We start from the raw sequence: 13,788 nt of genomic DNA, 5'->3' as shown, positions 1-13,788 counted from the left end.
ATACCTGGGGAAGGGATGCTAAAGAAGAAATATTGGCCATAGGGAGAAGTTGAGCTCCCTTCAGACTCAGCAACAGCCTTGGCCAACCCATAGGGGCTCTGAAGCTAGAATGGCCCATCAGAGTTGACCTGAGATGGTCAGGCTTTTATACTGCCACATTGATCAGACATGGATGTGGAACACCACAGGAAGAGGTGTGACTTTGGGTACAGAGGCTCTTTCAAGCCAAGGGAGACATGAAATTACTACTGGCTGAAGGCTATCTGCTGAAGGCACTCCTAGCAGCTGGAGCAAAAATTCTTTCATTAAAGGGGTGTTTGGGCAATGCATCACAATCTCCATCACAGTAATTAATGAATTTAATTTCTTTCCTTCTTCCTTCATATGTAAAAATCAGACATGGTATGAGAAATATGCACAGCTCCTACTTGACATACTAGAAAATTCTGGGCATCTAGGAAAACAAGCTATTATCCAGAAAACTGCAGAACCCAGGGTCAGCCTCTTGTACAGATAAATTAGGTAGTCTCTTCCATGTTTTGAATGGCCCAGAGAAGCTTTATGCCTTAAAATCTCTGCCTCAACTACTTAATTTAATTAAGACTTAATTTCTTCCCGTTGCCCTCTCTTCCCACGTTCTAAGAAAGAAATTGGGGTAATTATAAAACTTAATGCATGCAGCAATCAAAAGCTCCCACCCAAATTCCATATGCTAAAGGCCATTTCCCTCAGGAAAGGAAGCCTAAAAACTAAATTAACAGCTAGATTAGGATTCTTAAAATCTGTTCCAAAAGCATCGTTGAGGACCATCAGATGAGATAGGATAATTAAGGTGTCCTCCCAACTCCAGGTAGGGGGTGGATGGTGTGTGGGGTTTGGGATTTGTTCCCTGAACCTGTGTAGCCAGAGGATGGTGCAGAGCGGAGACTCTGTAGTGTGCTTCCTACATGCATATTCACATCCAGAATCACTATGGCACCGGCTAGTTACAGATCATCTCTTACCTAGTAGCCTACACATAGGTGTCCATAGGAGACATGGGCACTGTACTTCAGAGGGGATGGAAAGACACTGGGAAGGAGTGATTATTCTCTAGCTCACTTCTGCTGCAAAAATTTACCCTAGTTCCCATGAGTTAGTGTGTTGGTTTTGTGTGTCCTGCTCTAATTTGATAAAGATTTTTGTTTTTAATTAACCAATTAAGTCTCTATGATGGACCATTGAGGAGGAGGATAGAGATTTAGGAGGCTGGCCTCCCTGTGCCTTGGATTCCAGCTATCCATCTAAAATTCTCTGATTCAAGGAAGCTACCCAGCCTCTGAGAGTCAGAGGCCTGGTTTTAGAGAAAGGGAACTCCCCAAGAATTTGATGCCCTCTTTGTCCCTCCCCCCAGGCTGGGGAGGTATGAAAACCACCTGTCACCATGAGGATACAGAAGTAAGAACCAGGACAGCAGGACAGATAGTGAGACACAGGTGAACTGAGGAGAGCATGAGATGTGAGGAGGCAGGTATTCCCTTTTCCTGCTCCCTCCTTTTATAAGTTTTACCTTTTAACACTTAAACTTTCCCAAGATTCTTATTCTTGTGGGTAGCTCTTTACTTGCTGTTACAGTTTACTCACAGATGTGATAAATGAATATGTAAATGATGGCTGAAGGTCAACCAGATGGCTTGATGACTTCATTTACTCTTTATTTGGGAGAATAATGGCAAGCAATCCTAGCTACTCCTTCTGCAGGCAGGGGTGTGCAGTGATGGCTTCTGAAGGTTTTTCACCTTCAGATGAACACACTTATCCTGGATCCTGAGACACTTTCTGTTCCATCATTTTATTTGCGAACATAAGGAATTAATTTTACACCTTGATAAGGGAAAAAGGCATATTGTATACTGCAAATATCAAGATCTTTCTTTTAGGATTAGAACATGTAGTTCACACAGAGAAAATACTTTCAAGATGCTGTGGGGGGAAAAAAAAAAAACCTCAAGACTCCAGCTCTTTAGAGCTCAATATTATTCAACACCTGAATAGTTTCCTACCTCTGTGGTGTAGGAGTGCCTATTGTTTCTCAGAGACCATAACCCAGACATACATAATCAAACATGAGTTCTCCTGAAAGGTGCAGAAAGAAAGCAGGGGAGAAGACATAAGAACTCTTCCCAAGAGTTTCAAAATATTTCCGGATATGAGAGCTTTAAAGAACCGTTTCCTCCTTGGGAATTTCCAGACGTCTCTGTCTGAAAGGCAGGCACACTGCCTTGCGTTTCCCATTCACACTGGATCCCAGTGTGTCAGGCACGCAGACTGGCTTTCCCTGCCTGGGCAGAGGCACTCAGACAACCAGTGGGGAAGGACCACATCGGGGAATGCAGGGGGCATTTGCAGTCATGCCTGAATTCTGATCCATCCCAGCTCTTAGTTATGTGTTCTTTCTGCGCCTCAGTTTCCTCATTTGTAAAATGGAGTAGGCAATATCCACTTCAAATGGCTATTGCAATAATGAAATGAGAATAATAGGCAATAAACTCCCTGCACCAAGGAGCCATGTAGTACGTGCATGACCAGCTCCATGAGGGCTGGGATCTCTTGTTGATCCCAGCCCTTCCCACAGTGAGGGTATGTCGTGGGTGCTCGAGAATATTGGTGCAATAGATGAGTCATATTAATTCTTTTCCATTTCCTATCACAGTCACCCCATAAACTAGACAAAGTGTCTTACCCCTAGTGAAGGGCAGACTATATTGCCTTACCAGGAGAAACCAGGCAGGGCATCACTTTCTAGATACATGTACTCTGATATCCTACTGGTGGGAATGTAAATGACACAGCCACTTTGAAGAACAATTCAGAACAAGTCTCCTAAAGTTGAACATGCAGGCACTTTGAGACCAGGAATTTCATGCCTATGTCGATACCCCTAAGAATATACCTCTGTATACAAGGCTGCATACACCAAAATATTCATGTTTGTAACAGCAAACCATGGAAAACAACCTAAATGTCGAGCATCTGGAAAATTGATATATGTATTCTGCATATTCTTAATATGATACTTACAACGAAGAAAATTTAAAAAATAGAACTATAAATGCCAGCATAAATGACTCTCAAATACATAATTTTGAGCAAAACATTGCCATTTGCAAAAGAATATACATAGACTAAACTATGGTTATATACACATAGTTGAAAACATGCATAACTGTACCATATATTGCTTGGGGTACAAACATATATAATTAAAGTATAAAGAAACGCAAAGAATAATAAATACTATGTTCAGAGTAGTGGTTCTCTCTGAGATGGAGGAATGGTGTTGAAATCAGAGACTAAAATACAGGAGAATTTGACACAGGAATACTGGTGATTTTTGGTGTTTTAGAAGGGTAGTGGGCACAAAGGTGTTAGGCGTGTATTCTTTCCATATATCCTAAACAATTAAAATGCACGTTTACAAAGAATCGTATCTAAAGATAAGTAAGCTTAGGCCCAGAGAAGTGAAGTAATTTGCCTAAGGGTGCACAGTCAAATGGTGGCAGGGCTGGGATTGGAATCCAGATTTTCCAGATCCCACATCAAAATTTTTACACTGCTCTTTGTAATTGCATTTGGTCCGGTTCCTTTTTCCTTCTTGTAGGGAGGAGACTGAACACACCGGTAAGCAGGGCTGTCATCAGAGGTTTCAGATGCATCACAGATGAGCCATGCAGAGAAGGTGCAGAGAAAGGGCTCCTGGGGCCGGCAGACAGGATGTTCCTGAAGAGCTGTCAAGCAGTTTCTCAAAGGCTTCAGTTTTCCTGCCTTAGAAAGATTGTGGGGCATTCATAGGAAGATCACCTGGACTTGCTGGCGTTTTTACATCCAGTCCCCAGAAAACTAGGACCAAAGGTGACAAATCTGGGTTTCACTATCAAGACATTCAGACTGTTAGGGAATTTTAAAGGTTTATGTCCCTGAAACTCTCAAGGTAGGAGAACATAGAGATTTCCGGATTCCATAGTGATAGTAACATTACGGTAACATGTTTATGAAGAGACAAATGAAGCCTCTGTGTGTATCTCATGTATAGAAAACAAGACACCTTGTTTTTGATATTATCTTAAATAAAGTAATATCAATGTCCCTCTACATATCTTACGTCAATATTCATGTTTTCTGTGCAATGGATTCCCACTCTACACTTGTGATTTCTCCCTCTCATTAAGTTTCAAAGCAGATCTGGAAAGTTCAGTTTTCCTTGTCCCTGATGACAAGTTCGTAGGGGCACCAGTGTCTGTTCCTCCTTTCTGTGTTCTGATGCCTTTCTGGCTGTTTAATCCAGAGTTTTTAATGCACATCTTTCTGTCCCATGTGTATCCTAGAGACACAGAGAAACTCGGCTCCTTGACAGAGAAAGTTAGGAGTTTCCCTGTTGAACCAACCCTCCCTTGGGGACTTTCTCAACCCACTTCCTTAATCCATGAGTTACGTAGCTGTTGCTCTATCGTGGCAATGACCTGTCACCTCAGAACAGGGCACCATCTCCCCCGACCTCCACACCCCTATCCCTCCCCTGACCACAGTGAGCCTTCAGTCCAAGGCCTGGGCACAGCTGACCTCATCTTCCCGTCTCTCCTCTCACACTCTTTGGTTAAGAAATCCTTATGTTGTTTAGACTTGGTCTTTCTCTTTATCTCTTTCCGTTTCCTCCTTTTACAAGTATTCCCAAGTGGATCGAGGCCCATATTGGACTTTCCTCAGGAGACTTCTCTAGAAGAGATTCATTTCTATTAGAATTTTGCTCAAGAAAATGTCATGGTTAAGGGGCAGTTATTGGGTCACAAGCTTTCCCACCAACCCGCAAAAACATTACCCTGCCTTCGCCTTCAAGGGCCACACAGGCCTGCATCTGATGAAGCAGTCAGTAGGGGGAGCTCTGGGGGGTGTTGCTGGAGGTTGTTTCAACCCGAGGTAAAATTCATCCCTCCCTATTCCCTTGGGGTTTTTCTAGGCCAGGAGCCCATGCCAATTGTGCCGTGTTCCTATGTCAGGGTACGTTTGTGTGTCTGGCTTCCCTTTACCACTTTGTATAGATTCTTGAGGAGAAGAGCACGCATGGTGTAAGGGAGAAAGAGTTAGAATCTGTGAACCACAACAGCTCAAGTGAAGCCCGCTGGACTCCACAGGCAGGAGGCCAGAGTGGGGAAGGCAGGGCCTCTTGTGCCGTGTCCAGTGACGTCAAGTCATTGCAAGAAGGGAAAGCAAGTTGAGTGAAAAGCACAGGTCTTTCTCTTGGCCATTGCCACGTGCACAAAACGGGCCCCAGTGGCAGAGTAAAGCGAGGCTGCCCGGGAGCGAGGCCTGGATGGCATTTCATGTCCACAAGGGGCCTCAAGTGAGATTGTACAAAGAGTCCCAAAGAAGCATAAAAAGGAGCAAAAGGAGACGCTTATCATACAACTCTGATCTTAGGTCTTATCTCAGGTCTTATTCTCAGACCTCATTTCTCTTTTCCTGATAAATTATTATTTTCAGTAAATTCCGAAAAGTTTTTGTGAATAGCATAATTATATCATTATTACAGAAAACTTCTATTTGTTAAATGGAACATGTAAAATAGACTTGTTTTTACAACTTGTATTATTTATTCGTTTTTAAATATACCTCAGAAATACATAGTTTATGTATTTTAAACATACTTAAATCTTATTGAAATATATTTATATTTTAAACATATGTCTCAGCAAATGGTGCCCTGGTTTCTTTCTAGCTGTAAGGATCACTGAATGTGTTGAAGTAGAGATAAAATGTTAATTGACATCTTTGGTTTTTTCCCTTTAGCTCTGAATTTTCATTCAGAGGAGTTGAAACATAAGATTGCAGAACTCACAAAAATGGGGCAGTGGAGCGCTTCTTTGGTCTTCTGAGCATAATCACATTTTCTTAATTTGTTTTTTTCACCAAAAAAAAAGCTACAACATAAACCCCACAAGCTGGCCTAGGCCTTGCTTACAGAAGACACAGAGCCTGAGAGAAATGGTCTGCCACAGAAAAGAAAATCACCAAGAACCAAACAGTGACATTAGAAAAATAAAAGGCGGTGGTGAGGGAGGGCCGGTCTGGGGAAAACCACTAGAAGAAACATTGGATTTCTTTTATAAATATTTGGGGCTTTGAACCTCATGCTTGGAGTGTAGCTGGTAACAAATTCTTTTCTTGTTGCTGCAAGTTGGTAACTGGAAATTCTACTCAGATGAAACCACAAATACATTCTCAGACAACACACAAACCAGCGATCCCCCCCACCAAAGGACATACAGACGTGCAGGCTAACTGGTGAATTCCAAGAGCTCAGGCCCTGTCTGAGGATTCCTTGATATCCTTGGGGAGTGGTGGGTTGTGACAGACAAACAATTCCCACCGAAACACCTGCGTCCATGTGGGCCCACCTAGCTCAGACTTCTCCCCTCCTAGGTGAAGCCGTCCCTGACGCTCTCAACCCGCCCGCCCTGCTCTCCCCGTCCTCCAGTTGTGTCTATTGTAGCCCTCAGAGCGCTGTGCTGGTGAAGGGCAATTGGTTCTTTGCACAATTTTTTTTTTGGAGGGGGGCCCAAGACTGAATCAGACTAAAGATGAAACAAACAGTATTTTTCTAGCTCTGTTCCCACCTCAAATTCCTGACAAATACTTCTGGAAGGTTCCCAGGTAGTGTCTCACATATACTCCATGGACCAGCTCCTGTGGCTACAGGTTCGCATGCCTATGCTTCCTGTCCCTGATGTACCAGAGGCTGCTGATGCACAGGTGACGACGCCAACGCCAAGGGAACCCACATCTGAGTCACTCAGCCCCAACAGCACAGCCACTGATTTCCTCCACAGGGCTGTTCTTGGCCCTTGCTGTTCTAAGCCATCCTAAGCCTGTGTGTTTACAATTTCAAAGCCACTGCCCCTATTTCCTTTTATTACTGAAGATGCTGGCGTCGGTGTTGCTGGAGACTTGCAATTTTAGGATCTTACTGAGATTCTGCTAAAATAGCTCTCTAATTCTTTGCTCACTTTTCATTGCATACTCCTCCATTTGGGCTGCAGAACACACAGTGGCAGACTTGTGTTATAATCACTCCAACTCTCTAGCCCATGCTCCAAATTTGTCTGCCTCTAAACTCTATCCAGAAGACCCCTTGGGGCCACTCACAAATGGACCCCAGCTTCTTCAAAGACCTCAGCACACTCCCTCACCCCTCGTAACAGCCTGAGCCCTGTCACGGACCTTCCGATGGGATCCACACTATGGGTGTGACCCAGACACTGAGTAGGTATCTAATAAATGCTTGTAAAAGGAATTAACTACTTGCATTGAATGTGGGCAGCCCTGGCCCCGTGTTGTTTATCAGTGGCCCAAGGGGTGTGTTTGTAGCCCCGCTTTGAGGGCAGGAGAGTGATGAGGGCAGAAGACTCCATCTCAGTGTTTCTCCCTCCAGTTTGCCTCCACAGGAGGACTTCATGACGGTACATCACTGTGACTGCCATTCCTGCTGACTGTGGCTCTCAGTGCCCCCTGTGCATGAGCATCACCCTGAGCCCCACCGCAAGACAATCGTGTCAGTTAGTCTGGGCTGGGGCCCAGGGTCTGAGGGGTTTTCGTTCCCTAGTGATCCCCATGCACCTAAGGGCTCTGAGGACTGCTTCAGAGTAAACCCACAAACATACAGACACATGCGACTCTGAAGAAGTTTCAAGCAGCTTATTTTATCATTTTGACTCTTACTAACTTTTGAACCTATCAAGATTTTGATTTTGAAAGTAACAATGTTCATTGTAATCATTCAAACAATAAAGATATGCATAACAATATGGTACAAATAACATCTCCCAATGCTAAGCCCACCGCACTCTCCCTGAACCCAGGAACAAATGTTAATAATGTAGTGTTTATTCTCTCAAACCTTTTTCTGGACCCATGAAAATCATACATCTGTATATACACAAGTTGTTGGCTAATACACTTGGAAACATATTGTCTTTCTTTCTCGCTTTGCCTTGAACACGACCAATCTCCTTTTCCTTTAGAGGCCTGCATCTGCCTTGGGGAGAATTATGTTTCCTATAGGAGGAACTAGAAGAGCCGTGTCAGTGATCCCCTTCTGATATACAAAAATAGGATCTCTGAACCTGCAGAAAGACAATAGTCTTTGGCGAGAGAGAAAAGTTTTCCTAAATGTTTAAGCAAAGTATGCTGCTTGTCTCTTATCAACCAGCGTCACCACTCTGCCCTTCTGAGTTCTTCTCTGCGCTATCGGAGGGACCCAGAAAATACAGTCTCCAGAGTCCTTTTCTCTCCATGGTTATGGGTCTGAGCCTGCCTGGAAGAGGGATATTTCTGTGTGGACCCCCAAGGTGATGGGAGATACTGAGACGCCTACAGGCTGGCAGAGGTCTGGGGAATGTGCAGGTAGGCCACCAAGGTTGGAGCCTCAATGGTAACAGTGTAGCTCAGGGTCAGCAGGACAGGAGGAACCAACTACACTCAAGCATTCATTCGAGAAGTGATTCTCATGCACCGATGGTGTGCCTGACACGGCTCTAGGGACTTGGGAGGCAGCAACGAGCCAAACAGCAAAATCTCTGCCTTCATGGGGCTTCCCTTCGAGCAGGGACTTCAATAGAGTCCAAGCTAGTGCTCGGTAATAAGTGGGACAAAGCTCCTCACCGAGAGCCCAGTGGAGAAGGACAGCACCTGAACGAGCCACCGCTGCTCATTGTCCCCTTGTCAGCCAGCGCCTCCAGTGATAACCTCACCGGACACCATCTTGGAAGGAGGAGGAGGGGAGTTAGACTTTGAATTCACAGTCTAGTTATCCCCAAAGAGACCATGCCAAACTGGCTTTATACTGGGGTATCACAAAATCCATTCATTGGCAAAGTTAAGTTTCCCACTCTCCAAGCATTTGGAGACTCAGGAGGAGGATTCAATTACTTAGGGAAAATAAGCACATCTAAGTAACAGTACTTAGAAGTTCACCATTATTTCACATGTATCTGCAGGCTTATTTTCATTTTTGCTTTGTAAAAATGGAATCCTACACATACCCTTCACTCTCTGACTTGTCATTCACTGCTCTCCACGTCACCCTGGGGAATCTGCCCAGCCACCACTTTCCTCATTTGCCGTAGGTGGGTGCAAAGGAAATCTGACATCACTAGTAGGAGGGGACCTGCCTCCTTTAAAATGAATGAGAGAGGCATCCAGAAGGAGGAAATCACCATGGAGATTGTGGGTATTATTGCAGATGTCCCAGTGAATGAAGATTTGTGTTGAGTGACCGTGCAGGGCAGTTGCACAGTGAGCTCACCTGCCTTGTTTCTAAGTGGGGCAGCACAGTTCAGAATTGTGTCAGGAAAGGCATCAAAACTGCTTTGGCTTCAGGTTATATTGAAACACACGATATGTTTCAATACAGAACACTAACATGGGCTGATTAGAAGGGAGGAGAAGTCTCAGAAGGTCACTGCAAAGTAGTGAGAATCTGAATTATGAAGTATTTTAAAGGAATGAAGTTTTGCAACATTCAAGTTTGGAAATTCACTGGATATAAAATATTTACGATAAGACTTGATGATTCTGTGTATATAGAGAATGTGAGTGAATAAGTGAGTGAGTGAGACTCACGGGGTTCCTGAGGGTGAGGGAAGCATACCACTCATGGTATGAAAGATGATTTGGGGTTATAAGGGCATAGTGCATTAAAAAATGTAAAATTGCATAGCAAAAAGTTATTCCATTTCCAATTCCCTTCATATATTCTGATTCCCTAAAGGAGAAAGACCCAGTGCAGCATGATTATTTGATCAACACTTTCTAACTTTTACCAATCTCTCTTTAAAAAAAGCAAGAGAAAATAGGCCTAGGCTGGGAGCCTTCAGCAGGCAATGTAGCCAGAAGATGGTAATTTGCACTATTTCCTTTGAATTATCGTTTACTAGTAGCTTTTATTTATGGATGGAGTCTTGTTTTCCACCTATCTGGTGATATAAAGTTTCTTTTAGTAATATATTTATTTATTATGTAAAAATGAGAAGAGTAGATATAAAGAAAAGTACTAATGAAGCGGTATATGTGGTTCAAGATATGGCAAAATGTTGAGCATATTGTATGAACGACAGATGTTTGAGAAGCACTGTATTAACACATAAATGATGCATATAGCATGGTTCTTTAAATACTTGTTCTTTAAAGTAGGTCAAACGCGTACCTTGTTCACACTATTACTTGCTTAGCTTATTAGTTCTTCATAGGTGCCAAAAAAAAAAAGTCATTTCTCCATTTCTCCCAATGCAGGGGCATTATAGCACTTTCTCAATGACTTGAGCCAAATTTAATAAGGTTTTACTGTAAAAGAAACCTAACATGGAGTAGTAGCGCCCAGAAGAGTTCATGTTCCCCCAGGCAATTAGGAAATTGTTTTATGAGGAACATGTTTAGGTGAGGTACTTATTTGGAAAGTTTGGTGTCCTCTACTAACTAGTGCAATTAATGGAGAGGAAAGACCATTAAGTTTACATGTCAACCCTTTCTCTAATCATTTCTTCTTTTTCTGTGGCTGTTTCTGCCTTTGCAAAATAGGAGCAGAAGGAGGAAAAAAAAATCGCTTAATGTGGAGGTGATACGGGGAGGGGATTGGAAAGTAGGTAGATGGACTGAAATAAATGGAGAAGAAAAGAATAAAAATGGATGGAATCTTGGTTGAGAAAAGGTTTTATAGATAGCCCATTCCAGGAGATGGCAAAAAATATATCCTTTGGAAACTGGCAGATGTGAGTTCAATTGGTGGCTTCACAATTAACCAGCCACAAACCTGAATTTCCCCGTTAGTGTGATGGTGTAATTCATCTGGAGAAATGGCTCGAGTGGGGAAGACAGGGCAGGCGAATACGTCAGGAAATGGCTCCAGGAGATTGACTGAGACAGTGTTCCCCTTACTAAGAGGATGTGGGAATCATCGTTTTCAATCAGAGCAGTTAGGGTCTAAAGAAATTGTTCCCATGGAGATCGGTCAAATTATATCTGTTGTCAGACAGAAATATTTTCAGAGCGCAGCTAGAGAGCAGCATAATTGTTTTTCAATAAAAAAAGTACAGACGACATTTCTTCAAGTGTCCATCAAATATTAAATTGAGGTCTAAAATCATAACCCGTCTTTGCCTATGAAGATGTGGGTGCTGGTTTTTCTTACAGTTTGGGGAATTGGGGCCTCTTTCTAAGCATCTGTGGAGTTTAGAACTGCAGGGTCGAGGCACTGCTCTCAATCAGCTGTGTGAGAGGGAGAAGATGTTGGCTAAATTGCCCACCCTAGAGCCACGAGTCATATTTTCAACGTAAAACATCTTCTCCTACAAGTGATTAGCTCTAATCCCCCTTAATTTCTTACAGAGCAGGGGCCCTTGGATCTAAGCTAATTTGCATGTCTGTCATTAGGGGCTGGCCTTATGCTGAAAATCTGGCCCCAGCATGTTAGGAAATGCAATCTAAACAATGTCATCTAGGGCCAGCCCTGTGGCTTAGTGGTTAAGTGTGCGCGCTCTGCTACTTGCAGCCCGGGTTCGGATCCCGGGTGCGCACCAACGCACCGCTTCTCTGGCCATGCTGAGGCCACGTCCCACATGCGGTAACTAGAAGGATGTGCAACTATGACATACAACTATCTACTGAGGCTTTGGGGAAAAAAAGGAGGAGGATTGGCACTAGATGTTAGCTCAGAGCCGGTCTTCCTCAGCAAAAAGAGGAGGATTAGCACGGATGTTAGCTCAGAGCTGATCTTCCTCACAAAAAAAAAAAAAAAATGTCATCTATACTGAGGGGGGACAGTTCCCTAAGTCTGAAAGACAGTGATAAGAGTAAGTAAAAGAAGAGAAGAGCAGAGTAATGACAGGTCTTGGTGATGAGTCTTGTTGGAGTACAGCGGGGTTTGCTTGGGGTCCACACAGATGTGGCAGACAGTGGGTTTGATTAAGGCAGTACAGAAGTATGCAGACAGAGCCCAGACTTGACAGAATGGGGTTCCCACACTCACTCTTGAGATGTCGGTGAGGGCTGGGGATTTAAGACGAGGTCACGATGTCTAACACAATAGCTAATCACAGAAGTTGGACAGACCTCCCTGTCCAAAGCAGCCATTGGCTAGGTTAACCTTTTCTGACCTCCTGGAGAGTGTGAGGCAGGCCCACAGCCATGGGCAACCTTTCCTTATTTCATTGAAATACCAGAATTGGCTCATGACAGTGTGCTAAGGAAGCTGTTTTCAGAGCCAGGAATTCCAGCCTCAGGCATCAAGTAAATAGTCTCATCCTTAAGACTCATAGCTTACAATTTGCTTAGCTCGCTGACATGCCACACTAATTTCAGAGAGTCTGAGAATAGGATGCATTTGGAGGTCACCAACTTAATGAGAATAACGTATGGGAAAGCATGTTGTAACTGGAGAATAGGCTCATTAATAGATGATCCAGTCCGGGGGATATTGGGTGATGTTCCAAGGATCCCAGCGGGGGATGACTCGAGAAAGTACCAGGGGAGTTAGCAGTTAGTGAGATGCTGAGGGCCAAACCCCTATTCCTGACTCAGCCAGAGCACCTTCCTTTTTAACCAAGGTCCATATTAGCATTCTAAGTCAGATTCTTTTTAAATTGAGGGCACTTCTGGGGCTAAAATCACCCTAAAAACCACTTATGTGACCCAATTTCCCCATTTTCCCAGTAAGGGCTTTAACAAGAATTTTGTCCCATTGTTGTCATACAGCAGTGCTCAGGAGAAGTCCTGGCTCTCTTGGAAGTCACATTCCACTGGGGGGGGCGGGGAAGACATACAGGTATGAAATGTAACATTACTGAATTATACAAGAAGACAAGCTCTAGACCAGCTTGGGTGCTCCAGGGTCTCAGGCAGACTCTGTAGAATTCTGACTCTTCCTTAGGCCCAGTAGGGTTCCAGAGATCACCCCAGGCTCACAGATGCCCTGGAGCTCTCCTCACAGGGGGATGGAGAGTGGTCCAGCTGCAGGTGACATGGAGTCACCACCTCCACAAAGGCAGCCTGGTGGGCTTGCTGCTCTCTCTGTGGCCCTTCTCTCAGTCCTTTTGACAGACACCTCCAGTGGCAGATCTATTCATGGAGAACTACTCTGGATCAGGCCCCACACGTGGAGTTCATATGGAGTCCTCAGAATCCAGAAGCCTCTCCTTCTCATCACCAGCCCGCCCCTGCCCCAGGTGTCCTCAGTGCCCACCCTCTGCCTCCTCATGCTTCAGCTCAAAACCCCTATGTCTCTTGCAACAGAACCCTGCCCATCAGGAGAAGCTTGGGTCCCTATTAGACCTGCTCCCAAAACATTCCCAACAGGAAACATGTTTCCCCTCTCTCAAGGGTGGGATGCTCTTGGTCTTTAGAAAGAATTAGAACTACTTGGTCTGCACGCAGTGGAAAGAGCAGAGGGAAGAAGGTACATTTTCACTGTGACCTGGCAAGCGTCTCCCTTACATGAAGGATGGCTAAAATGATTCTTTTAACAACAAACACACAAAAAGAGGAAGGAAGGAAAAAACTGTATGTTTCCTTGGACCGGCCTGGTGGCTTAGCGGTTAAGCACTCACGCTCTGCTGCTGGCGGCCCGGGTTCGGATCCTGGGCGCACACCGACATACCGCTTCTCCGGCCATGCTGAGGCCGCGTCCCACATACAGCAACTAGAAGGATGTGCAACTATGACATACAACTATCTACTGGGGCTTTGGGGGAAAAAATAAATAAA

The sequence above is a fragment of the Diceros bicornis genome, chromosome 22, assembly GCF_020826845.1.
Source record: "Diceros bicornis minor isolate mBicDic1 chromosome 22, mDicBic1.mat.cur, whole genome shotgun sequence".
Classification (NCBI taxonomy): domain Eukaryota; kingdom Metazoa; phylum Chordata; class Mammalia; order Perissodactyla; family Rhinocerotidae; genus Diceros; species Diceros bicornis.
The sequence above is the reverse complement of the archived record's forward strand: the minus strand, read 5'-3'. Positions refer to the sequence as shown.